The sequence below is a fragment of the Artemia franciscana genome, unplaced genomic scaffold (assembly GCF_032884065.1).
Source record: "Artemia franciscana unplaced genomic scaffold, ASM3288406v1 Scaffold_289, whole genome shotgun sequence".
In the NCBI taxonomy this organism is placed as follows: Eukaryota; Metazoa; Arthropoda; class Branchiopoda; order Anostraca; family Artemiidae; genus Artemia; species Artemia franciscana.
The window spans coordinates 1,473,604-1,500,848 of record NW_027063627.1 but is presented as its reverse complement, the minus strand read 5'-3'; the positions used below and the strand labels follow the sequence as shown (position 1 = coordinate 1,500,848).

The following is a 27,245-nucleotide window of genomic DNA, read 5'->3' as shown; positions in this document are numbered from 1 at the left end:
AAAATTAAATTTACATTAAAAGCAGTTATTATATTCAGAAAGAGCCTAAAATAGGCATCTCAAATATAACAATGGCCTCAGTAATATCATACATGTAGGTTATGCTAATGCTGGCTTTCTTTTGCTTATAAATTAACACTTCTGTGCTTGCTTTTGCTTATAAATTAACACTTGTGTGCTTGCTTAGAGCTGCTTTAGGTTTTGCCCAAAAGGCAAAACCTGCTGAAAGTATAAAAAGCTAAACCACTTTGCACATGTGTGCAAAAGCAGCAAATCTGTCAATGTAGTAACAGAATTCAAGGATAGCCCAACCCACAACAGTGACAAAGATGACAATGTCTTTTTATATTCCATACTAAACAAAGTCCATAATGACAAGCAAATGGCTCATATTACATTAGAAGTAAACAGCTCATTGTCTATAAAATTCAAGGTAGACACAGGAGCACAAGCTAAAATCTTACCTGCTAAGTACTCTGATGCCTTGCTGCATAAATTACCTCCAACAAAAAGTACCCAGAGACTCACAAGTTACTGTGGATAAAAAAAATCCCTGTCAGAGGTATGTGCCAGCTTAAGTACAAGCACCACTCCAACAAAGCTGAAACCTTGCTCTTTTTCATTGTTGAAACTGGCTCTATGCCAATTCTTGGATTCCAGTCAATTATAGAATATAGTCAAACTACTTCTGGAGTCAGTAAGGCTGATGAAATTCCATGCAGTCAACAGGACAGAAGTGATTACAATAATCAACAGCTATAATGACATATTTCAAGGAATAGGAAAGCTTGATGGAGAATGCCACTTATGCCTGAAGGATAGTGCAACCCCTACTGCATACCTAGCAAGAAGAATCCCATCATCTCTCCAAGACAAATTGGAAGCTGAACTATATTTCATGGAAGTTGAGGGAATAATTGAAAAGATATCTAGATATAGTGACTGGGTCAATTCAGTGGTAGCAGTAGAAAAAAGGACAGCAGTTTACAAATATGCATAGACCCTGTCAATTTGAACAAATCCATCAAAAGACCCTTCTACCCAATCCAAGCCCTTGAAGATGTAACATCAAAACTCCATGGAGCAGAGTTTCTGAGCAAATTGGGTACAAGATCTGGGTATTGGTCATTGGTCTTGGATGATGAGTCTGCTGACCTAACAATATTCAGCACAATTTTTGGTAGATAGCATTTGAAACAAATGCCATTTGGTATCATATCAGCCCAGGAGGAATTTCAAAGACAAATGGAAGAGGCCCTTGAAGGATTAGATAGATTTGCTGTCATCATTGATGATCTTCTTGTTTTTGGATCATCTCTTGTAGAACATAACAAGTTATTGAAAGCTGTACTGCAGAGAGCAAGAGAAAAGGGCATCAGATTCTACAAAAAGAAGTGTCACTTCTGTGTTACCAGCATGACCTATTTTGGACATGTCATCAGTGAACAAGGAATACAACTAGATCCTGAAAAAATCAAAGCTATTAGCAAGATGCCCATACCATCAATCCTGGGAGAGCTTGCAACTCTGTTGGGGATGCTAAATTACCTTGCAAAATACATTTCAAACATATCAATAAAAAACAAAGTCTTGCATGATCTCAGCAAATCTATAGACTTCAAGTGGGCCAAAGAACATGACAAAGCTCTGAGAAGCATCAAAAACTCAACAGTCACAAATCTAGCCTATTTTGACCACTCTAGCAAGTCCATCAATCTCACTGTTGATGCATCATCACACAGCTTAGGAGCATTTATCTGATCAATTGCTTACACCTCATGTTCCCTCAGCCAAGCAGAACAGAAATACTTGCAACTGGAGAAGGAGCTATATGCAATAGTTTTTGGTTGCAAATACTTCCATAACTTCACATATATCTGGCATGTAAGAGTGGCCACAGACCACTGTCCACTTGAAACTATCCTTTGGAATTAACTTCACAAAGCCCCTGCTAGAGCACAACAAATGATGCTGCAAATTCAACTGTATGATCTTGAGCTTTTTTACAGGCCAGGGACAGAAATAATAATTGCTGGCACATTGTCAAGACTACACCTCCCTGACATTAATGAGAAGCTCCATAGAGAGATTGAAGTTATGTCCACCAAGTTACACAAATTCTTCCTGAAAGTGATGAAAGACTCAAGGAAATAAGACTCTATAAAGAGAAAGATGAACAGCTGGCCCTCCTTAAGAAGTTATCAAAAGTGGATGGCCTAACATTAGAGAGCAATGTACTACTGATCTCCTGTCATACTGGAATTTTCAGCATGAACTGACTTATCAGAATGGCATCATTTTTAAGGGTGAAAGGATATTTATGCCCTAGAAACTGTGATTGAAAATTCTAAAGCAGCTCTTATGTCTCTCACCTTGGCATGGGAAAAAACAAAACAATGCACCAGGATGCTCATCTATTGGCCAAGGATGAACAGTGACATTGAAGCTCTTATCATAAACTGCCCCACCTGCCAAAAATTCAGCCACAATAACCAGAAAGAGCCCCTTATCAACTCCCAGATTCCCTTACTTCCATAGCAGCAGGTGTCTTCAGATATCTTTTACTGGAATGAAGGAAAATATCTCATAACAGTTGACTACCACAGCTGCTATTTCAAAGTTGACAAGCTAAGAAACCTAACATCCAAGGAAATAATTTGTAAACTGAAAGCACACTTTGCTTGGCATGACATTCCTAACACAGTCACGTCAGACAACAGGATGCAATACTCATTGTCTGAATTTAAACAGTTTGTTGGTGACTGGGGGATGAGCCACAAGACATCCACTCCTATATACCTCCAATCCAACGGATTGGTAGAAAAGGTGGTGCAAACATGCCATAACATCTTATTCAAAGCAACTGAGAATGGGGACAACCCATATCTGAGTTTCCTGGAATACAGGAATACACCTGTAGACAATTACGCCACCTGCTCAACTGCTCATGAGCCCCAAGCTACATTCCACCCTACCTTGTACACCAAAAGATCTACAAAAGCAGGTTGTCCCGACTAATACATATCTGCAGAAGTAGAAAGAGACCCAGTCAACACAGAAACAATACTTTGACAAGCAAGCTCAGCCTTGAACCACACTCCACTTAGGTGACACCATGTATTACCAGAAGCAACCACAGAATCAGTTGGGCACTGCAGACATTATAGCATCAGAAGGTTGCCCAAGATCATTCCATATTACAATTTGAGATGGAACTATACTACAAAGAAATTAAAAGAACTTATCAAATTCATTGCTCTTGACACCTGTACAGAACAGACAGCACAGTGAATGTGATATATATACAACATATACAAACAATCCAAAGTGTATCAACTCTATGCAGATGCATCACCATTTACCACATCATTCAGTACACCCTTACCAAAAAAATCCATCACCACTACTTCTGATAGCCCACCCCCAGGTGAAGACATCAAGCCAGAGGAAAAGTCAGTGACCAAAACCAGATATGGATGGCAAATCAAGCCACTAAATAAGCTAAACCTGTGAGCTTCTGGAAGTGTGTAAATAGTGTAAATAGTACCCCCAGTTTCTCTCAGTTACATGCAAAAACAGTGCCAGAGTGGAGGCCATCACACATATTGTTATTGACTATGTGTTGATGATATATTATAGAATGCCAAGAAGCAAGCCTAGCGCCTTCTCTTTGGGTTCTTTCATAATTAGTGATAATAAGTGACAGTGCTCCAATAAAAAAGAAGGAGGATGTAATATCATGCTTGTAGGTTATGCTAATGCCAGCTTGCTTTTGCTAATATATTAATTCTTGTGTACTTGCTTGCAGCTGCCTTATTATGCCTTTGTTATAGGTGCCTAGGTTCAATAAATTAATGATTTGGTAGAATTCTGCAGCTCCTAGTGGAAATTATATTATGAGTCCTTAATGGGGCCCTATAATGTAACTTATTATCATATCTACGGTTTTCAGACTATGATGTATAGTATTAAACTCACGATTTAATTGTTGTTTCAATAAAATCCTAATTTTAGGTTTTAGGTTTTAAATTAAGGTTTAGGAGCAATAGAGGATGTGCTGAACCAAATTTTTATTCTTAAGTTAATAATTAAGAAGTGTCTGAGTCATCAAACATCTTTACTCCTCAGTTTTATAGGTTATGAAACTCTCCGAAGTTTATTTTTGCCTTATGATTTAATTGTTGTTTCAATAAAATCCTAATTTCAGTTTTTAGGTTTTAAATTAAGTTTTAGGAGCAATAGAGGATGTGCTGAACCAAATTTTCATTCTTAAGTTAATAATTAAGAAGTGTCTGAGTCATCAAACATCTTTAGTTCTCAGTTTTATAGGTTATGAAACTCTCCAAAGTTTATTTTTGCTCATTCTTGGCTTAATGGAGCTCTTAACTTTTCTTTGAAAAACTTGTTTTGTTGAAAAAGTTTTTTAAATTAATAAACTTCAGAGGTGGCTCATTTGATGAAATGAGCAAAAATTAACATGATTAGGGCTGATAACCCCCAAACCTTCTCAAGACCAGAACACAATTTGCACTTTCCTAAAAAAAATAAAAATAAAAAACAAATGACCATGAATTGTCAGATTAATTGACATTAACTGATATTTTTTCCGTTTTTATTTGGCAAATTTTTTATTTATGAAAGTGCAAAAAGTGAAAACATTTCAAATGTATTTTGTTTTCAGTAAAGTGCAAATTGTGTTCTGGTCTTGAGAAGTGGGAAGTGGGGCGGTATCAGTCCTACTCATGTTAATTTTTGTTTGTTTTGAGTTTGATTTGGTTATTTATTGTAATTTCTATTCGTTTTGAGTTTCATTTAATTGATAGCGATTTGTGGTGGTTTTATGCTTGGAAGATAATTTGACTTTACTTTTACTCATTGTTTGCTTATGGAGCTCTTCACTTTTCTTTGAAAAACTTGTTTTGTGGAAAAAAGTTCTTTGAATTAATTTCTCTCCGTTTTTTATTGACATATTTTTCCATGAAAAAAAAAAACAATTTCTTATTTCTTTTTAGTTTTTTTCCATAAGAATTCATAGTATGGGTTGCTATTTGAATGTTTGAGAAACTTTTTCAACAATTTTTAATCCTGACACAAACAGTCTTTTTTTTAATTTAATTTTATAGCATTTGAAATTGTCCTAAGAAATAAAACTTAACAGCATTTCCAAAAGATTATATTTATGATCTTTTACAGCCTGGATATACTTACTCGATTTTAATTTATTATAATAGTAAGAACAGAAGTAGTAATCCCCAAAAGTTTCAACTTAATACCCCTGGTCATTCTCAATATATTGCTGAGGTGTCTTCTTGGAATCATAAATACAATGCCTTCTCATTTATTTTAAAGCAACATTTAGTCTTAAAGTATAATGGGCCAATTGCATAGTTTTGGGGGCTTGACATGCCTTATATACCTATAGACATAGCTGCTGGACTGTTCTACTATGCTGAACAAAATGGCTGTCTCAAAATTTTGACTGGATGCGTTTGGAAAATGGATGGGCTTGAAAGAAGGGCTGCTTGCCCTCCAATCTCTTGGTACTCCTAAAATGGGCACCATAACTTCTAATTTTGAATTGAATTAGCTCCTGTAAAAGTTTCAATGGTATTCTTAGCTATTATAAAGTGTTGCTGCCGATGACATTGCTTATATGCCCTTCTGAAAACCTACATGCATACAGTTATTTTCTTTAATTGAAACTCCTAAACATTCCCTAAAAAGTTTTTCTTAATACCTTTAGCATCATTAGTTACATAGACAGAAGTGGTAGCATTAAAAGTATAAATAAAGCGCTTTCTGGCTCCTTCAAAATCCACCACAACCTATTCTTAAAGGTCTAAATTACTAACATAAGCTGTTCTTCAGATGTTGCTTTGTCACCTTTTTGAAAGCCCACATGCTCATAGTTTGCTTTGATTTAGTTCATCATCCACCTAAATATTCCTTGAAAGCTTCACCTTAATGCTCATAGCTTGTGCAGCAGCAATAGTTGTAGCAACATTAGTAATATTGTGCTCATAGCACCTTTGGTTTCTTCAACAACCCCTTCAACACATGTTGAAAGCTGCAGCTTAATAAATACCATCAACTGTTCCTGGAGTATTTCTGAAACGTCCACTTGACAACCTGTTTGGGCATAGTATATTTTGATTGAGTTCCTTACATTTCCTCTACAGGTCAATTTTTTTGCCTTAATATCCTTAGTTTTAATAGCAGTAGTAGTAGTAGCAGCTGTAGTATTAGTTGTGGTAGTCTAAGCTTTAGTGGCAGTTGCAGTAATAGAAAGTTCTTAAGCTGAACTGGCCAGACATGACAACATGTCTGGCCAGTTTGGCCTAAGTACTTTCATTTGTCAAGCTTACAGGCAACAATTAGCAGCTTCTCTCAGTTATTATTTTTCTTTGGTTAAAAAACATCCAAATTTGTTAAATCAGCAAATTTTCTTAAAAAATTGCAAGAAGGAATTGGTGATTCCTAAATCTTTTAGAATCAATACCCATTTTGGTACTGAAAATGAATCAAAATTAAAAACAGATTAAGCCTCATGGCTTTAAATCACGTGACTTCTGAGTAAAAACAAAGACGTTTTAAGTTTTCCAAAGACTTAAATTTTGTCGAAAACTTTTTGAGGAATAACTTTCCATCTGACTTTTTTTCTGAGAATTAAGGAAATGGCCGTTAGATCTTTTCACCATGATTTCCATGTATCGAAGGTTCGTCTAGTTGACAAGTTTAATAGACTTTTGTTTGAGAAGTTCCAGGATTCGGATATTTTTTATCCTTATTTTTGTCTGGGTCCTGCCGCTAAGAATTTGTCATCTAAACCTCTTAGTAGTCAACAAGAGGGAGTTTTGTTGAAGGGTTTTAGATTCTGTTTTCCAACACCAATTTCTTATTCAAAAATAATTTCTAAGGTAAAGTCAGGAATTATGAATTCTATTGATAAAGTCGAGGCTCCTCAGGAGCTTAGAGCTGAAATCGTAAGGAAATTAAACACTTTTAACATGAGAAAAATTGAAAATGATACCACAAAAAATGACATTAAAATACTTTCTGATTTGAAAAAGGATAAGGTCCTTACTATCACTAGGGCAGACAAAGGCAACACTATTGTAATTGTAGACACCATAAACATTTTCTATAAAAATTTAAATAGTTTTTTCCATAAACATTTAAATAGTTTAGATAAAATGTTAAATTTACAGTGGAGTTTGAAGAAAATGACAAACTACCATTTCTTGATATCCTATTGATTAAAAGTGATTTCCATTTACTTTTCTCAGTATATAGAAAACCTACACACAGTGATAGGTGTTTGAACTTTCATTCGGGCTACCCTATTTCAGTGAAACGAGGGATTGTGATTGCACTGGTGGATAGATCTTTCAGAATTTTGTTCCCAGGAGTTTTTAGATTTTGAATTTTTGTATTTGAGGGATATTTTATTTTGTAATAGCTACCCGATTAAATTCATTGACAAAATGATAAAAAATAGACACATTAAACACAACAATAGGGCTATTGGAGTTTCACAGTGTACAGAATTAAATATGCGGACAAGTTTCATTTCTTTGCCTTTGGGGGAGATGCTTAAACGAATTTTGCGTAAACATAATTTTGATACTTGTTTCCAATCAGTGAGACCATTAGGTAGTTTTCTTAATTCTGGGAAGGGTCTAACCTGGGGAGATTTAGTTAATGGGGTGTATAAAATTCCTTGTTCTTGTGGAAAGTTTTATAATGGTAGAGCTCACCAACAATTTATTGAAAGATTTATTGAGCATCGCAACTCAACAGAAAAAAACCCTACAATTAAGAAAGCCTCCTGAAACTTTCGTTTCGGGTCTGGCTGAACATATATTCTTTCATCCTGAACATTTTATACAGTTTGATGAGGCTACATCTATTTCTAATGATTGGGGTTTTTCTCAGTGGGCGAGGTAGGCTATAGAAATTAAAAAACATATGTTTGCTGATCTTTCAATAAATAGAGACACAGGGAATTTAAATATTGACCCAATTTACGATTGTCTTTTGAAAAATGAACCAATAGTAAATAAGGGAATTAAAATTTTACACAATCACCAGGGGACTAGATTACCTACTAGACCAAAAAGAGTTGCTTCAATATTAGCTAACAAGAGGATTATTTCACAACAGAATAGTTAACTTAGTTTCAATTTTCACAATTCTTCCTCAGTTGCTTTGATGTTCTCATTGAAGTAACTCTAATAGCTTCTTTTCGCTACGTGGATCAGTAGCAACAATTGTATTTATTATTATTGGTGGTGGTTTTATTTGTTTTTAGTTTAGTGTTTTTTCTTTTTATCTTGTGCTGAGGACGCCTAGTTTAGATACAGGCAAAATATCCGCGTCATTTTAGTCTTTCATCTCTTTTCTCTCTACTGGCCGCAGTCTCGTTTGAGGTTTTTTTTATGGAGTTTTATCTCTCTTTGTTGTTGGTTGTAGTAATAGAAGCCGTAATAATAGTAACAGTAGCAGTAGTACGAGTATATGAAGTAGCATTAGGATGCTAATATTTTCTTTTGATTAGTTCAACATCCCTCACAAGAAGCCCTGTTAGTTTCAACTTCACTCACCAAATTCTTCCTAAGATATCGCTGTTAGACCCTTTTGACAACCTGCATACAGAGAGTGTGTTCTGATTCAGTTCATCCTCCCCCTCAAAATTTCTTTAAAATTTCACCTTCCTGCAATTAGGCATGGTTGTATTAGCAGTCACAGCAGTAGTATTATCTATATGTAGTGTCATTTGAAGTTTACAACCACCCTTTCTATGTAAAACTTGTATGCCCCCTGCACATAACTTACAACCCTTTCCTTGAGGGCTGTGGGGGGTTGTCATCCTTGAAGACATAATTTCTGGACCTTTCAATTACGTTGAACAAAATAGTTATCTCAAAATTTTGATCGGATTTATTTGGGTGAATAATGGGCGTGGGAGGGGGTTCGCTACCCTCTAATCACTTTCGACTATCAGAAAGGGCATTATCACTTTCAATTCCCAATCGAATGAGCTCTTTTCGAAATTTCAACAACAACAAATGGTAAACTCAAAATTTTTATCAGATGCAATTTGGGGAAAACACGAGGAGTGGGGAGCGGTATTCATCCTCTGATCACTCTGAATCTTAGAAGGGGCACTAGAACCTCTGATTACCAGTCCAATGAGTCCCCTTCGAAGTTTATACGATTATCCTTTCTACATATACCTTATATGCCCCAAGGTATAACTTACAATCCTTGCTCTGAGGGTCGTGGGGGGGGGGGGTATCATCTTCAAAGACATAATTCCGGACCTTTAAAGTAGATCAAGCAAAATGGTTATCTAAAAATTTTGATTGGATTTGGTTGGGGAAGTGGTGGGCGTGGGAGGAGGGGCTAGTTACCCTCCAATTACTTTCGACTATTAAAAAAGGTACTTGCCCTTTCAGTTTCCAATCGAACGAGCCCTTTTTAAAGTTTATATGACAATCATTCGATACAAAGTGCCCTGATCTAAAACAAAAAAAAAAGAAAAAAAAATATATTTTGCCCACATCGCTCTTTTCTTAGGCTGCACTATTGCGCTGCCTGTGATATGACAGCCCTTAATAAAAACCTTGTATGTCTATAAGGTTTTATATGAGGCATAACTTAAAACGCTTGTCCCTGGGCTCTGGAGGTTTTGTAAACCCTGCAGTTTTTTAAGTGATTTTTGACCTATTTTTCACAAAATGGCCATTTCAGAATTTTTATCAGACGGTTTTGAGGAAAAAAGGCTTTGGAAGGGGGGGGGGGTAGTTGCTCTCTGATCTCTTTTTTGATTTTTAAAAAGTTAACTGGAATTTTCAATTTCCAATTAAATGAGCCCCCTCCGAAGTTTATACAAGCACTTTTTTCTATAAGAACAATACATGCCCCCAGGGCATAACATAAAATGCCTAGACCCTGGGCCCTGGGGGTTGTGTCAGCCCCGGAGTTTTTGTCATCTGATCTTAGGATTATTTAAAAAAAAGGTATCTCAAAATTTTTATTGTATGTATTTGGGGGACAAAAGGGTATGGGGGGTGCTAGTTCCCCTCCAATCACTTTTGAACTATCGATTCTCAATCGAATGAGCCCCCTCCAAAGTTCATATGACCACCCCTTCCTTATCAAGTGCCTCTGAAGAAAAAAAAATAAGAGGCAATGCTATAGCGTTGCCTGTAGTAAAGGCCATGAGGCTCCAATGTTTGTTTCTAAAGGCAATTCATAAGGATAGGATTGTTGTATACGCTTTGGAGGGGGCTCATTCGATTGGAAATAGGACGTTCTAATGCCCTTTCTAAAAGTAATCGGAGGGCAACTAATCCCCCCGCCCTTTCCCCCCAAATCTATTCAATAAAATTTTTTAGATAGCCTATTTGTTAAAAATAGTTCCAAGATCAGATAAAAAAATTCCGAGATCACCACGATCCTCGGGAGCCCTGGGGCAGATGTTGCAAGTTATGCCCTGGGGATATATATGTTTCTTATAGAAGGGATGCTCTTATATACTTGATAGGGGGCTCATTCGATTAGAAGTTGAAATTTTTAGTTCAATTTCTAGGAGTCAGTAGAGATTTGAGGGCAACTAGATCCCCCCCTTCCCAGACCCGTGTTTCCCCACACCCATCTGATAAAATTCTTAGATATGCATTGTGTTAAAAATAGTTCAAACATCAGATAACAAAACTCTGCAGTCGATACAACCCCCCAGAGCCCGGGGTAAGTGTTTTAAGTTGTGCCCTGGGGACATTTAAGGTTTTTATGTAAGGCTTGGTCGTATAAGCTTGAGAGATGGCTCATTTCATTGGAAATAGAAAGTTCTGGTTACTTTTTTTAAGAGTCAAAAGTAATCAAAGGGCATCTAACACCCGCCCCCCGCACCTTCTTTTCCCCAAATGCATCCTATTAGAATTCTAAAATAGTCATTTTGTTTGAAATAATCCAACGATCAGATAAAAAAAACTTCAGGGTTAACATATCCCCCCCCACCAGAGCCCGGGGTAAGGGTTGTAACTTATTCCCTGGGGGCATATAAGGTTTTATTTCAATCAATCAATCAATCAATTTATTAATACTAAAGAAAACTATTACAAAAGTAAATCAGTTAATAGGCCCAAGAAGCTATGCTTGTAATGGGCCACAGAGAACAAAAATAAAACACTTACTAAAAAAAAAAAAAAAAAAAAAAAAAAAAAAAAAAAAAAAAAAAAAAAAAAAAAAAAAAAAAAAAAAAAAAAATGGAACAAGACAAGCACATTTAACAGATAGAAGATTTAGAAGGAGATTTAACATATAACTGAAAATGATTTTAAAAGAAGAGAAGTGACATACAAATTGGGATAGAATTAAAAGAGAGACAAAAATTATTTAACTGGAAAGATCCGACGAAATAATGCCTTTGCAGAAAGAAAAAGAGGGACATCCAAAGGGATGGAGTTCCATAATAGAATTGACTGATATACAGGAGACCTCTGAGCTGCTGTAGAGGATCGTTTTGGTAAAATAAATCGTCGAGAAGAATTACGCAAAGAAGAAAAGTACCTACCTGAGCCTGTCCTTGAGAAAAACTGCTGCAGGGTCGGTGGAAGAGTACCTAGAAAAGCAGAATGCGCTAAATAAAGAGTACTTTTACCTATAATATGATCCAGCGGAGCTATTCCAGTATCATTATAAAGATCAGAGGAAGGGTAAAGCCGAGGGAGAAGAAAAGTAGCCTTCACTGCCCTATTTTAGGCTCTTTGAAGTGAGCAGAGAGAGATTTATTAGTATTGCCCCAGACAGAGCAGCAATAAGAAAGGTAAGGATGAATAAAAGCATGATAAAGAGAAACCATAATATCAGGAGGAAGAAATGAATTAATCCGGTGCAACATTGAAGACTGGCGGAGGATTAAGGAACGGGTGTGAGTTATATGCGGTTTAAAAGAAAGAAAACAGTCAAGATACACACCAAGAAGTTTCACCATAGTAGCTTGTGGTATAATATCATTCCCAAAAGTCAGGGTGATTGGCTCCCGTACGTCTCGCATGCGGTAAGGGGTCCTAAAGTTGACAATGGCACTCTTTCGACTGTTAAGAGCCATACCATTTGACCAGCACCAATCCTTTACTTTATCAAGAAGACCTTGAGCTATAGAAGTGGCAGATGGCAGGTCCACCGCAGCAATGAAAAAATTACTGTCATCAGCAAAAAGAACAGGGTGAACATGGGGATGAAGACCTTCAACAAGATCATTAATGTAGATTAGAAACAAAAGTGGTCCAAGCACAGAGCCTTGTGGGACACCTTTCAATACAGGCAAAGTAGTGGAAGAAGTACGGTTAACCAAAACATACTGAGATCTATCTGAGAGGTAGGACCTAAACCAATCTAGTGGGACTCCATGCACACCAAATAAGGATAGTTTAGACAGAAGAACATTGTGGTCAACCATATCAAAGGCCTTTGAAAAGTCAAGAAATAGACCCAAAACACACAAGCCCTTGTCCAGATTAACACGCACAAACTCTGTAGCATCAGTAAGTGCATGTAAGGTAGAGAATTGGGGACGAAAACCAAACTGATGGTTAGTGATGAGAGAATTTCCATCAGTCGAATTAGTACTAAATACAAATGAAGAGAGTCGACGATACACTACTTTTTCAACAACCTTTGAGATGACGGGAAGAAGAGAAATAGGTCTGTAGTTTGAAATTAGAGACGAATCAACTTTTTTGTGCAAATGTAGAACAGTAGCGACTTTAAATGAATGAGGGAAAATACCAGAAGAAAGAGAGAGGTTAGTTATGTGTGAAATCGGATGAGAAACAAACTTACTAATTTTTTTAAGGACATTATTACTCAAACCAAAACTATCAACTGAACGACTGCTAGGAAGTTGGGAAATAATACTAGAAATCTCAGTAGTACTACATGGGGAAAGGAAAAAAGACTTCTCCGCCAAGGGAAAACAACTTACTCTACTCGGGGGTGGAATTAGAACTGAAGGAAGTGTGGTGAAATACGAATTGAAGGCACTCGCTGAGGATTTTTTGTCCACAACAGAACCATCAGCATTTCTATAAAGACATGGAGAGGAATGTTTGAGTTTCTTGCGAGAGAGAGCTTCATTAATTACAGTCCAAACCTTGCGCAAATTCCCCTTGCATTCATTAATTCGACGCGAAAAATACAGCTTTTTTGCTAAACGAACTGAAGAAGTGAGCACATTTTTATAATGTTTATACTTCAAAAGATCATCCTGTGTCTTACTTTTACATGCAGCCTTGAACAAAGACGCCTTCATATGGGTTGCATTGATCAGACCTCTAGACATCCATGGGCATTTGGGTGTAAAATTCCTTGGCTTATTTCTAAGAGGAAAATGCTTATCCAACAGAGTTCCCATACGACACAAAAATAATCTAGTTGCACAATCAGCATCATTAGCTTCAAGAACACTAGACCAATCATTACTCTGAAGACCATGTATTAAATTAGAAATTACTTTATCTGTAAAAGTTAAGAGCTGGTTGTATAAACTTTGGAGGGGACTCAAACGATTAGAAATTGAAAGATCTTATTCCCTTTTTCAGTGTCAAAAGTGATCTTCAAATAGCCTCCCCCCCCCCACAAACCGTCTTTTTCCCAAATGTCTCCGGTAAAATTATTTATGTAGCAAAAGATCAGATTACAAAAACTCGAGGGATAACACAACCCCTAGAACCTAGGGGCAAGTGTTGTAAATTATGCCCTGGGCATATAAGGTTTTTATGAAAGGGATGGTCGTATAAGTTCTAGTTACATTTTTAGGAGTATCACTGTGTCATCTGCACTTTACAGAAAACGAATTATATTAAAAACGTTCTCTTTTGTACTTACTAGGCCTACAATATTCAAAACAGACAAAAAAAAAAAACTACAGTAAAATACAATTTTGAACTGATGAACTTTCAGCAAATAATATCATTATATATCAAATATTAAGTTTAATTTTATTAGTTTTTTCCAAGACTTTTCAAGACAAATATAGTTTCACTATAAACAAGAGTTTGGATACTCCCTCCTTCCGTAACAGTAAAAGTCTAAAGCCTATTGCGTCATTAGCGCTTCACTGCAAATGAATTATATTACAAATATTTTCTTTTTGAGTTATTGCAGCATTGGAAATGAATATAAAATTACAGTGAACTAAAATCTTGAACTGATGATCTTTCAACAATTAATATCATTATATGTCAAATATTCAGTTTGATTTTATTTGTAGTTTCTAAGATAGTTCAAGACACATATTTTTTTAGTAAAGCGCCAATGACGCAATAAGTTTTCGCCTTTTACAGTGAGCGAAGAAGGCAAAACTCAAACTCTTGTTTTTAGTGATTTCTGTTCGTTTCAAGCTTGGTTTGCATATTAAATGTAAGTTTCACTTGTTTTAAGATTTATTCATAGTAGTACCTATTGTATGTTTGTTTGATATGATTCTTTATTTAATTTCTGTTCGTTTTGGGTTTCATTTATACTTCAATAGCAAAATATATTTGTTCATTTCAAACTTGATTTGTATATTCAGTTTAAGCTTTACTCGTTTTAATATTTATTTATTCATTTATATTAGTACCTGTTGCATGTTTTTTGCTATGATAGTGTATGTAATTTATGTTTGTTTTGGGTTTCATTTATTCTATAATAGTAATTTCTGGTCGTTTTTCAGTTTGAGTTATTGTAGTTTTTTATTTATTCTCATCTGTAATGTAGTATAGCCTTTACTTTTCTTTAAAACTTCTTTTTCGGGATGTTTTTTTTTTTTATTAATAATGGCCAACGAGTAGTGCTGCTTAATTCTCTGTTAGGTAAAAATACAGTGTTAGATAAAAATCAGATGGGAGAAAGAAACGTTTCATTAGATTCATTAAATACTCCTTCCAAGAATAACAATTTCTCTCACCACAATTACATCCCAGTTCCCCCTAATGGGGCCAGGTAAAGCCCTAGACCGTGTACAATGTTTGCTGATTTTCGTGGGTTTGCTATTATCTATTGTGCTTGTTTATTATCAATAGTTGGATCCTAATCAAAAGCTCGTGGTAACGAACTGTAGTAAGGAGCGACCCGGCTCAATAGTAACCGAAACTCTAAAAAATAGAATTTAGATACCAATAGTTACATTAAAAAAAATCGCATTTTAATGCTGATTTTAAATATATAACTTTCATCAAGATTAGTCTTACCTATTAAAAGTTACGAGCCTGAGAAATTTGCTGATAAAAGTCATACAATCTTAATGAAAATCACACCGTCAGATTCAGCGTATCAGAGAACCATACTGTAGAAGTTTCAAGCTCATATTTACAAAAATGTGGAATTTCACATTTTTTGCCAGAAGACGAATCACGGATGCGTGTTTATTTGTTTGTTTTTTTTTCCCCAGGGGTGATCGTATCGACCCAGTGGTCCTAGAATGTCGCGAGAGGGCTCATTCTGACGGAAATTAAAAATTCTAGTGCCCTTTTTAAGTGACCAAAAAATCGGAGGGCACCTAGGCCCCCTCCCACGCTCATTTTTTCCCCAAAGTCACCGGGTCAAAATTCTGAGATAGCCATTTTATTCACCATAGTCGACAAACCTAATAACTGTGTCTTTGGGGACGACTTACTCCCCCGCAGTCGTAACGGACGTTTTCAGTCGTAACGGAAGTGTACGGACTTTTTCAGGGGGATTTTTTGGTTTGGGAGGGAGAGTTGAGGTGGGGGGGGCTACGTGGGAGGATCTTTCCATGGATAAACTTCTCATGGGAGAAGAGACTTTCGTTGAATGGGGCGCAGGATTTTTTTTAGCATTATTAAAAAAACAATGAAAAAATAAATATAAAAAGTTTTTTCTACTGAAAGTGAGGAGCAGCATTAAAAGTTAAAACGAGCAGAAATTATTGCGCATATGAGGGGTTTACCTCCTCATAATACCTTGCTCTTTACGCTAAAGTATTCTTAGTAAATTCAACAATTTATTCTACGGTCTTTGTGATTCAAGGGTCATTCTTAAGGAATTGGGACATAATTTAAAGCTTTAGTATAAAGCGCGAGGTATCGACGAGGGGTGAACTCTCTCATATACGCAATAAAAACATACGAATATAGAAGTTCGTTACTTAAGTCAATTCGTAAATTACGTCTATTTTTACTAATGAAAAGGTTCTTAAAAAAATAAAAAGTTCTAGTTGCCTTTTTAAGTAATCAAAAAATTGGAGTGCAACTAGGCTTCCTCCCTCTCTCCTTTTTTCTCAAAATCTTCAGATTAAAACTATGAGAAAGCCATTTAGCCAAAAAAAAAAAAAAAATATTATGCAAATTTCGTTTTAATTATTTATGTGCGGAGAGCCAAGATCAAAACATGCATTAATTAAAAAACGTCCAGAAATTAAATAAAAAAACAAGTTTTTTTAAATGAAAGTAAGGAGCGACATTAAAACTTAAAACGAACAGAAATTACTCCGTATATCCGTATATGAAAAGGGCTTTTCCTCCTCAACGCCCCGCTCTTTACGCTAAAAGTTTTTTTTTACTGTTTAAGTTTTTTACTGTTTTACGGTTAAGAGAAAGAGTCAAACTTTAGCGTAAAGAGCGGGGCGTTGAGGAGGAAAAGCCCCTTTCATATACGGAGTAATTTCTGTTCGTTTTAAGTTTTAATGTCGCTCCTTACTTTCACTTAAAAAAACTTGTTTTTTTTTATTATTTAATAGTAAATAAAGCCTGTTTTTAAAAAAAATGAACACAATCAGTAAACCTTTATATAATTTCTAGCCCTGCAGTTGGAAGCTGGGATGAAGTGGTCATGGTGCAAGCTATTATATTTAGAAAGCACATTGAATGGAGTATTTAAAAGTGTATTTACCTATCTAAAAAGTTACTTTTCCTCTCTTTTCCATATGCAAAAATTATTTCTTTTTTTCCGTATGGTTCATGTCCTATACCTATTCATAGTTTTCCCAAATATAAGCCCAAGGGAAAGTTTAACTCTTTCTCTTAACTCAACTTCTTAAAAATTTAAAAAACTTTATCGTAAAGAGCGAGGCGTTGAGGACGAAAAGCCCCTTTCATATACGGAGTAATTTCTGTTCGTTTTAAGTTTTAATGTCGCTCCTTACTTTCATTTAAAAAAACTTGTTTTTTTTTGTTTAATTTCTGGACATTTTTAAATTAATGCATTTTTTGACCTTGGCTCTCCGTGCATAAATAATTAAAACGAAATTTGCATATTAATTTTCTAAATGGGTTTTTCATAGTTATAATTGGAAGATTTTGAGAAAAAAGGAGCGAGAGAGGAGGCCTAGTTGCCCTCCAATTTTTTGATTACATAAAAAGGCAACTATAACTTTTAATTTTTTACTAACGTTTTCATAATTAAAAAATATACGTAACTTACGAATTAACTAACGTAGCGAACTTCTATGTTCGTATGTTTTATTGCGTGTATGAGGGGAATCACCCCTCGTCGATACCTCGCTCTTTACAATAAAGCTTACATTTTGTCCCAATTCCTTAAGAATGACCCCTGAATCACAAAGGCCGTAGAATAAATAGTTGAAATTAATAAAAATAATTTAGCGTAAAGAGCGAGGTATTACGAGGAGGTAAACCCCTCATATGCGTAATAATTTCTGTTCGTTTTAAGTATTAATGCTGTTCCTCACTTTCAGTAGAAAAAACTTTTCATATTTATTTTTTCATTGTATTTTTAAATAATGCTAGAAAATCCTGCACCCCCTCCATTGAAAGTCTCTTCCCCCATGAGAAGTTCCTCCATGGAAAGATCCTCCCACGTAACCCCTCCCTCAACTCTCGCCCATAACCAAAAAAATCCCCCTGAAAACGTCTGTACACTTTCCAGTGACCATTACTATATGTAATTAAATAAAAAAAACAAGTTTTTTTAAATGAAAGTAAGGAGCGACATTAAAACTTAAAACGAACAGAAATTACTCCGTATATGGAAGGGGCTTTTCCTCCTCGACACCCCGCTCCTTACGCTAAAGTTTTTTATTGTTTTAAAAAGTAGAGTTGCGAGAAAGAATCAAACTTTAGCGCAAGGAGCGGGGTGTCGAGGAGGAAAAGCCCCTTTCATATACGGAGTAATTTCTGTTCGTTTTAAGTTTTGATGTCGCTCCTTACTTTCATTTAAAAAAACTTGTTTTTTTTATGTAATTTCTGAAAGTTTTTGAATTAATGCATGTCTAATTTTGGCTCTCCGTACATAAATTACTAAAATGAAATTTGCATATTAATTCTTTTTTTGGCTAAATGGCTTTCTCTTAGTTTTGATCAGACGATTTTGAGAAATAAGGGGTGGGGAAGGAGGTCTAGTTGCCCTCCAATTTTTCGGTTACTCAAAAAGGCAACTAGATCTTTTAATTTTTAACGAACGTTTTTATTAGTAAAAAAAAAACGTAACTTAAGAATTAACTTACGTAACAAACGTACATAACTTACGTTACGTTTTATCCCAATTCTTTAAGAATGACCCCTGAATCAGAAAGGCCGTAGAATAAATAGTTGAAATTATTTAAAAATTTTTTAGCATAAAGAGCGAAGTATTTATCTTCTCCTAAATACCTCGCTCTTTATGCTAAAGTATTTTTAGAACCCTTCATATGCGTAATAATTTCTGTTCGTTTTAAGTTTTAATGCTTCTCCTTACTTTCAATTGAAAAAACTTTTTCATGTTTATATTTCCATTGTTTTTTTTTTATAGTAATGCTAGAAAGTCCTGCGCCCTTTTCATTGAATTTCTCTTTCCCCATGAAATACTCCTCCAAGGAAAGATCCTCCCATATAGCCCCCTCCCCTGAACCCCACACCCAAACCAAAAAAATCTCCCTGATAACGTCGGTACACTTCCCAGTAACCATTACTGTATGTAAACATTGGTCAAAGTTTGTAACTTGCAGCCCCTCCCCCAGGGACTGTGGGGGGTAAGTCATCCCCAAAGACATAGTTATTATGGTTTTCGACTATGCGGAACAAAATGGCTATCTCAAAATTTTGATCCGTTGACTTTGGGAAAAAATGAGCGTGGGAGGGGGCCGGGGTACCCTCCAATTTTTTTGGTCACTTAAAAAGGGCACTAGAACTTTTCATTTCCGTTAGAATGAGCCCCCTTGCAACACTCTAGGACCACTTGGTCGATACGATGACCCCTGGAAAAAAAAAAAAAAAAAAAAAAAAAAAAAAAAAAAAAAAAAAAAAAAAAAAAAAAAAACACGCACCCGTGATTTGTCTTCTGGCAAAAAATACGAAATTCCACATTTTTGTAGATTGGACCTGGGAATTTTTTCTATAGGGTTCTCTGATACGCTGAATGCGATGGTGTAATTTTCGTTAAGATCCTATGACTTTTAGGGGGTGTTATCCCCTATTTTCCAAAATAAGGCAAATTTTCTCAGGCTCGTAACTTTTGATGACAAAGACTAAATTTGATGAAACTTATATATTTAAAATCAGCATAAAAATCCGATTCTTTTGATATATCTTTTAGTATCGAAATTCCGTTTTTTAGAGTTTCGTTTACTATTGAGCCGGGTCGCTCCTCACTACAGTTCGTTACCATGAACTGTTTGAACACAGGTCAAAGTTTGTAACTTGCAGCCCCTCCCACGGGGATTGCGAGGGAGTAAGTCGTCCCCAAAGACATAGTTATTAGGTTTTTCGACTATGATGAATAAAATGGCTATCTCAGAATTTTAATCCGGTGACTTTGGGGAAAAATGAGCGTGGGGAAAAATTGCTCTTTACGCTAAAGTATTTTTAGTAATTTCAACTATTTATTCTACGGCCTTTGTGATTCAAGGGTCATTCTTAAGGAATTGGGACAGAATTTAAAGCTTTAGTGTAAAGAGCGAGGTATCGACGAGGAGTGAACTCTCTCATATACGCAATAAAAACATACGAATATAGAAGTTCGTTACTTAAGTCAATTCGTAAATTACGTCTATTTTTACTAATGAAAATGTTCGTAAAAAAATAAAAAGTTCTAGTTGCCTTTTTAAGTAATCAAAAAATTGGAGTGCAACTAGGCTTCCTCCCTCTCTCCTTTTTTCTCAAAATCTTCAGATTAAAATTATGAGAAAGCCATTTAGCCGAAAAAAAAATATTATGCAAATTTCGTTTTAATTATTTATGTGCGGAGAGCCAAGATCAAAACATGCATTAATTAAAAAACGTCCAGAAATTAAATAAAAAAACAAGTTTTTTTTAATGAAAGTAAGGAGCGACATTAAAACTTAAAACGAACAGAAATTACTCCGTATATGAAAAGGGCTTTTCCTCCTCAACGCCCCGCTCTTTACGCTAAAAGTTTTTTTACTGTTTAAGTTTTTTACTGTTTTACGGTTAAGAGAAAGAGTCAAACTTTAGCGTAAAGAGCGGGGCGTTGAGGAGGAGAAGCCCCTTTCATATACGGAGTAATTTCTGTTCGTTTTAAGTTTTAATGTCGCTCCTTACTTTCACTTAATAAAACTTGTTTTTTTATTATTTAATAGTAAATAAAGCCTGTTTGAAAAAAAATGAACATAATCAGTAAACCTTTATATAATGTCTAGCCCTGCAGTTGGAAGCTGGGATGAAGTGGTCATGGTGCAAGCTATTATATTTAGAAAGCACATTGAATGGAGTATTTAAAAGTGTATTTACCTATCTAAAAAGTTAATTTTCCTCTGTTTTCCATATGCAAAAATTATTTCTTTTTTTCCGTATGGTTCGTGTCCTATACCTATTCATAGTTTTCCCAAATATAAGCCAAGGGAAAGTTTGACTCTTTGTCTTAACTCAACTTCTTAAAAATTTAAAAACTTTATCGTAAAGAGCGAGGCATTGAGGACGGAAAGCCCCTTTCATATACGGAGTAATTTCTGTTCGTTTTAAGTTTTAATGTCGCTCCTTACTTTCATTTAAAAAAACTCGTTTTTTTTTTGTTTAATTTCTGGACATTTTTAAATTAATGCATTTTTTGACCTTGGCTCTCCGCGCATAAATAATTAAAACGAAATTTGCATATTAATTTTTTTGGGCTAAATGGGTTTTTCATAGTTATAATTGGAAGATTTTGAGAAAAAAGGAGCGAGAGAGGAGGCCTAGTTGCCCTCCCATTTTTTGATTACATAAAAAGGCAACTATAACTTTTAATTTTTTACTAACGTTTTCATAATTAAAAAATATACGTAACTTACGAATTAACTAACGTAGCGAACTTCTATATTCGAATATTTTATTGCGTGTATGAGGGGGCTCACCCCTCGTCGATACCTCGCTCTTTACAATAAAGCTTAAATTTTGTCCCAATTCCTTAAGAATGACCCCTGAATCACAAAGGCCGTAGAATAAATATTTGAAATTACTAAAAATAATTTAGCGTAAAGAGCGAGGTATTACGAGGAGGTAAACCCCTCATATGCGTAATAATTTCTGTTCGTTTTAAGTATTAATGCTGTTCCTCACTTTCAGTAGAAAAAACTTTTCATATTTATTTTTTCATTGTATTTTTAAATAATGCTAGAAAATCCTGCGCCCCTTCCATTGGAAGTCTCTTCCCCCATGAGAAGTTCCTCCATGGAAAGATCCTCCCACGTAACCCCTCCCTCAACTCTCCCCCCAAACCAAAAAAATCCCCCTGAAAACGTCTGTACACTTCCCAGTGACCATTACTATATGTAAACACAGGTCAAAGTTTGTAACTTGCAGCCCCTCCCACGGGGATTGCGAGGGAGTAAGTCGTCCCCAAAGACATAGTTATTAGGTTTTTCGACTATGGTGAATAAAATGGCTATCTCAGAATTTTAATCCGGTGACTTTGGGGAAAAATGAGCGTGGTAGGGGGCCTAGGCGCCCTCCAATTTTTTTAGTCACGTAAAAAGGGAACTAGAACTTTTAATTTCCGTTAGAATGAGTCCTTTTGCGACATTCTAGGACCACTGAGTCGATACGATCACCCCTGGGGAAAAAGACAAAAAAAAAAAAAAAAAAACAAATAAACACGCATCCGTGATTTGTCTTCTGGCAAAAAATGCGAAATTCCACATTTTTGTCGATAAGGGCTTGAAACTTCTACAATAAGGTTCTCTGATATGCTGAATCTGATGATGTGATTTTTGTTAAGATCGTATGACTTTTAGGGGGCATTTCCCCCTATTTCCTAAAATGAGGCAAATTTTCTCAGGCTCGTAACTTTTGATGGGTAAGACTAATCTTGATGAAATTTATATATTTAAAATCAGCATTAAAATGCGATTCTTTTGTTGTAACAATTGGCATCAAAATTCCATTTTTTAGAGTTTTGGTTACTATTGAGCCAGGTCGCTCCTTACTATAGTTCGTTACCACGAACTGTTTGATAATTGTGTCACCCTCTTACATGTCCCACTAATGTAGCCAGATATATCTGTAGGCCATATATGAAATTTTGCTGATTGTTTTTCATTCAAATTGGCATCATTTCACATGATGAACCTACTGCTGATGCAAAGTAAGTGCACAAAATAATGCAAACCAACGGAATTAGGAATGTTCTGTATATAGTCCAGGATTATATCTTGCCTCATCAGGAGGGGGGGACTTATTTGTCCTATCAAAAACCATTAAATTCGGAAATAGTATTGGATAGAGAATTGAATTGTAGGCTTGTCACACTTCTGTCATTATAGTCATCCTTCAGAGGAGTAGAAAGTTGAGAACTGTCTTGCTGTTAAGTTACAGCTTGGAGTAAATGTCAGGAGTTTCATTCTTGTGATGCTCTGTGATGACTTTAATGTCCCTGTCAAAGATTCACATACCTTTCGGTTTCACAAGGGCTCTCAATTTAGCCAGTCTTTGTCAACTTAAGACAATTCTGAACTGAACAAAAATCAGGAATTTACAGTATATTACAGAAACCATATGGAAAAAAATATGGAAAACACCTTTTGATTCCCCATGAAATGTTCCTTTTAAGTATAATAAATAGCGCCATTGCAAACTGTGTCCTATGCCCCCCCCCCAATAGACATAGTTTTACGCCATATATATAATTTGGCAATTTCTGTGTTGTTTTTTTAAATTGTCTGCATTTGGCATTATGAAGCAACTTAGAAATTATATACAAAAAAATATTAATAAACCTGCAAAACCGCAAAACTTTCGTATATAGCCATTAGCTAGGGCAAAGGCATCGATGATTCGACAGTTATTGTAAAAAGCCACATTGTCTCCTCTGAAAGGCCTAACTTAAAAGACTTTTGGTTTGAAAAAGGTTTCAGTATGTAGGAAAAAAACATCTAGGAATCTAACTGTTTGATTAGAAAATTGAAATGTTATTAGGAAATGGTACTAAACTCCGATTTTCTGAAATTGGACCGTTTTCACCTACGAATTCCAAAGAACAAAAAAATACCTGTTACCGACGTTAGTTGGAAACCAATTCGACATGTGTCAAAATATCCAGGGAATGCTTGTAGGTGGGTCCTGGTGTATTCGACATGCCTATTCTTTTTACTTTATTTCTTTGTTTCTCTTAAACTTTGTTTAATGTGTAAACATATAAAACACTATTCAGGTAGTGGAAGCAAAAAACTAAAACATCGTCTCAGGTATGGGAATGAGATCGGATAATCATATGGAGTGTGATTCTATGACCTTGGTCATATGCCTTTTCATTTTTTTTTCATAGTGTTGCTTATATGCCACAAAAATAGTATCTCCAAACGCTATCTGGAATGGCCCGCTTCCCTTCAGCTTTAATGGTCCAGCAAAGACTTCTTTGTTGTTCACAGTGAAAATATTGTCAATATTTCGCCATTTCAAAGTTAATCAGCCATTTTAATTCACTTTAAATATTTTAGTTTTGACTATCCTTTGTCCAGAGAGTCCAAAATCCTTGAAATATGCATGTCCTACTTAGATTATTAGAAGGTGGTGACACCGAGGAGTTTAACATGTTTCACTAGCATTTTGGGTGGGATAGGGTCTAAAAAAACGAGTGGATTTTGGGAATTTTAAGAAGTTTATTGTCATTATAGTTGACTTAGTGGAATTTACGTTCGTATGTAAATTCTTATTTTCATCCAAAACCTGGGTAGGATTTTAATGGGGCCACTTTTGATATTTCTATGACATACCTTACTTCAAGGATTAGCAGGCAATCTGCATATTAACACCTTTGTGGGTTCCTCTTACCGATTTCATTAATCAATACTAGATGTAAGAGTGGTCCTAACAAGGTTCCTTAAGGAATTCTACCTAGAAGGGAGTAGATCAGAGACAACAATTTTTTTTCTTTACAATTTTGGACCAACTTGAAAGAAAACATGTACAAAATTTGCTAAGAAAATGTTTACTTCAAAGGTATTCAGTGATAAATGAATGAGAATGTTGTGAAAGACCAAGTCAAATACTTAACGATATGAACATGGTATGAGGCCAAGCGGCAGTTCCTCAAATCATGGAAAAATCTAGCATCAAATCAGTAAAATTAAGATTCAGAAATTGTTTTTTTATGTTTTTTTTTCATGTGAGATATTTAATAGAAATATTAATCATCAAATCTCGTTGTTGAGGTAGTACTCATAAATTCGACAACTGTTTTCGTCAGAGGATCCTCGAATTTTGACACGAATTGTTTCTCAGCTGTTTCACATGTTTAATGAAGTTTCGACAGAGTCACCTATATTTCGACAAGGCCTTTTGCTGTCTGTCGAAAATTTTGACGAAGTTACTACAAAATATTCTCAAAAGAAATGAATCCCTTGATAGGAGCCAATATCTATGTTTGAATTCGGCTGAAGGAACATTTATAGTTGGCCTGGTATTCCTGTACACCAGACAAGAATTTTTATCACTTGGAACATATCTTCGTCAATATAGGCTAATATTTGCTGCCATTTTAACTTAGTTTTATCAAGAAGAAGCCAATATGGCTACATTTTAGAGAAGATCGGATGTATCTTCATGCATTGGTGCTGATCCCAACTTTTTTTTAAGTAAGTAATGACAGTTTGAACATTGCATAGCTTGAAAAATTGTCGGGAGCTCAGTTTGTATTGAAAACAGGAAATTGATTGAATTGAATATTCTTTCCTTATCTGGGTGTATCGGATATAGTGTTCACATTTTGTATTTTCAGAATGTAATGGCGGCTTCGAGAGATGCTGTTCAAGTCACGAGTAAGCAGAGTTATCCTATTTTGAAGGATAATTTCGACAGGGGTTCTAAAATTGCACTGTCGAATCATTGGTGCCTTAACCCTATATCTGACCCCATCAGGTGTGGGTGAGGAGGGGGGCGTGAAATGTGATTGCAACAGCAGTAATTATTGTATTTTGATGAACACTGAATGGACAATCGAGCAATATTTTTCTTTTTTTTCAATCTGATTTCTGTTTTATTAAGAAAAATTCACACTATTACCAAGGTTTTATTCATAGTTGGTAAATTTATGCTGCAAGATGGAAAAAAAGAAATATACTATTCGATGCTTGTTCCAAGTGTAATAATTGCTGCAATTACAATTCCATTCCAGACCCCCTCCCCCTAATGGGGCTAGATATAGCCTTAGTCTTACAGATACAAAAGTTGCATAAGTTTGCTGGTTTTGCTGTCGCTTTCCAGTTGGCTTTAGTTGCCATTATAAAGCAACGATTGATGTGAAATAAGTACAAAAAATAATACAAACCCGTAAAATCAGTAATCTTTTGTATGTTTCTTATTGTTGCATCTATTCTCAGGGAAGGGGTCTGGGAATCAATTACGACTGCAGTGATTATTATATAAAGATGTGTAAGCAAGGAATGAAACTGTTGTATAAGAAATGAAACCGTCTCATAGAACTGAGATAGAATAAATCAATTTTTTTCGATCTGATTTCTGTCCTATTCTAATACATCTACTCAAAATTCCGACTTTTGTTATTTTCAGAAAATGTCTATTAATTGTATTTTTAGAGTCGCTGCGGCTATTACTACACTCTCAGATTGCCAGTCAAATATTGACTACTGTCCACAATTCCACATGATGAAACCAAGAGCTGTGTGCAAGTTAATGTAAAGCAGAACATGGTATTTACAATCAAAGGTGATGTTCAACAAGGTGTGCTTTTGCCCATGAATTGTTCAGCTCTGTAATAGATCATGTCATGACTTGAACAGCTGATTCCTTGCCGCTGAATTTGGAGTGCATGCTGCTGACTCCAAATAAAAGCTGATGGTTGCTCTAGACATTTTGCAGGAAGACGCTGAAAAGGTCAGGCTAAATCTAAACTGGCGAAAAAAAGCTAATGGAGGTGGAACGGCCATGCCTGTCTATGCCCCTAGACTTTACAGCTTATGGAGCCCATGTTGAAGTTTTTGCTTAGTTCAGTTTTGCTTACTATATAGGCTCGCTAATTTTGAATTATACGTCTATAGAAGTGGAACTGGGTAACTGTATTGCAAAATATTCTCTCATTTGATGAAGCACTGCCATTTGAAGAACGCCCAATATTTCTAGTTACACAAATGAAACGCATATGAAACACATCCATGACCTCAGTCTTGCTCTATGCAGCCAATATATCGACCTTCTAATCCGTCATCTTGAGAATGATAGATGTCTGTTAGACAAAGAAATGTAACCTCATCAAATAAAGGGGGTTGGATGGTGCAGTTGCGTGAGTAAAAAAGATGCCTTGCCACTGCATACAAATCATTATTTCAACCCAGATTGCTCAGTGAACCCTCAGATAGCTTGGGCATATCCTCCAGGTGCCATCTGACCAGATAGAAGGGCAACATAAATAAGCTTCAAAAAATGACTGACAATACCGTTATTAAGGTCCACCTCGTTGCAGCAGATTGATGTGCGCGTAGGAGTAAAGTTGCAATGCTCTCGGCGCTACCAACTATGTTGCAAAAGCCTGTGTTATGTCCAAAAGCTTGCTGATTTTGTTAATTTAAATTATTTTTGAACTTGCCTTTAATGAATAGTTAGTTTATAATGCCAAATGATGTCGATGAGAGGTATTTTCTTTTGGAAATAATATATGAGTAATTCCAGGCATTAAAGGGAGAGGGGTTATCTTGGAAGTTGCTTTGAAAATCCAATAAACAGGAATGGTAAGAATTCTGTATAGTGTGGAGTGTGGAGGGTTTAGTTTAGGAATGGAGTCTTGCATCAAATCACTAATCTTTACATTTGCTTGTTTAAATTAATATCATGGTTTAGGGGTTATTTATATGCTCT

At 35.6% G+C, this 27,245-nt stretch overlaps 1 protein-coding gene across 1 annotated transcript in view; it reads left to right on the top strand.

The window, feature by feature from the left end:
* The window catches only part of LOC136043071 (2-phosphoxylose phosphatase 1-like), a 52,357-nt gene that overhangs the window by 751 nt on the left and 24,361 nt on the right, over window positions 1-27,245 (top strand). The window lies entirely within an intron of this gene.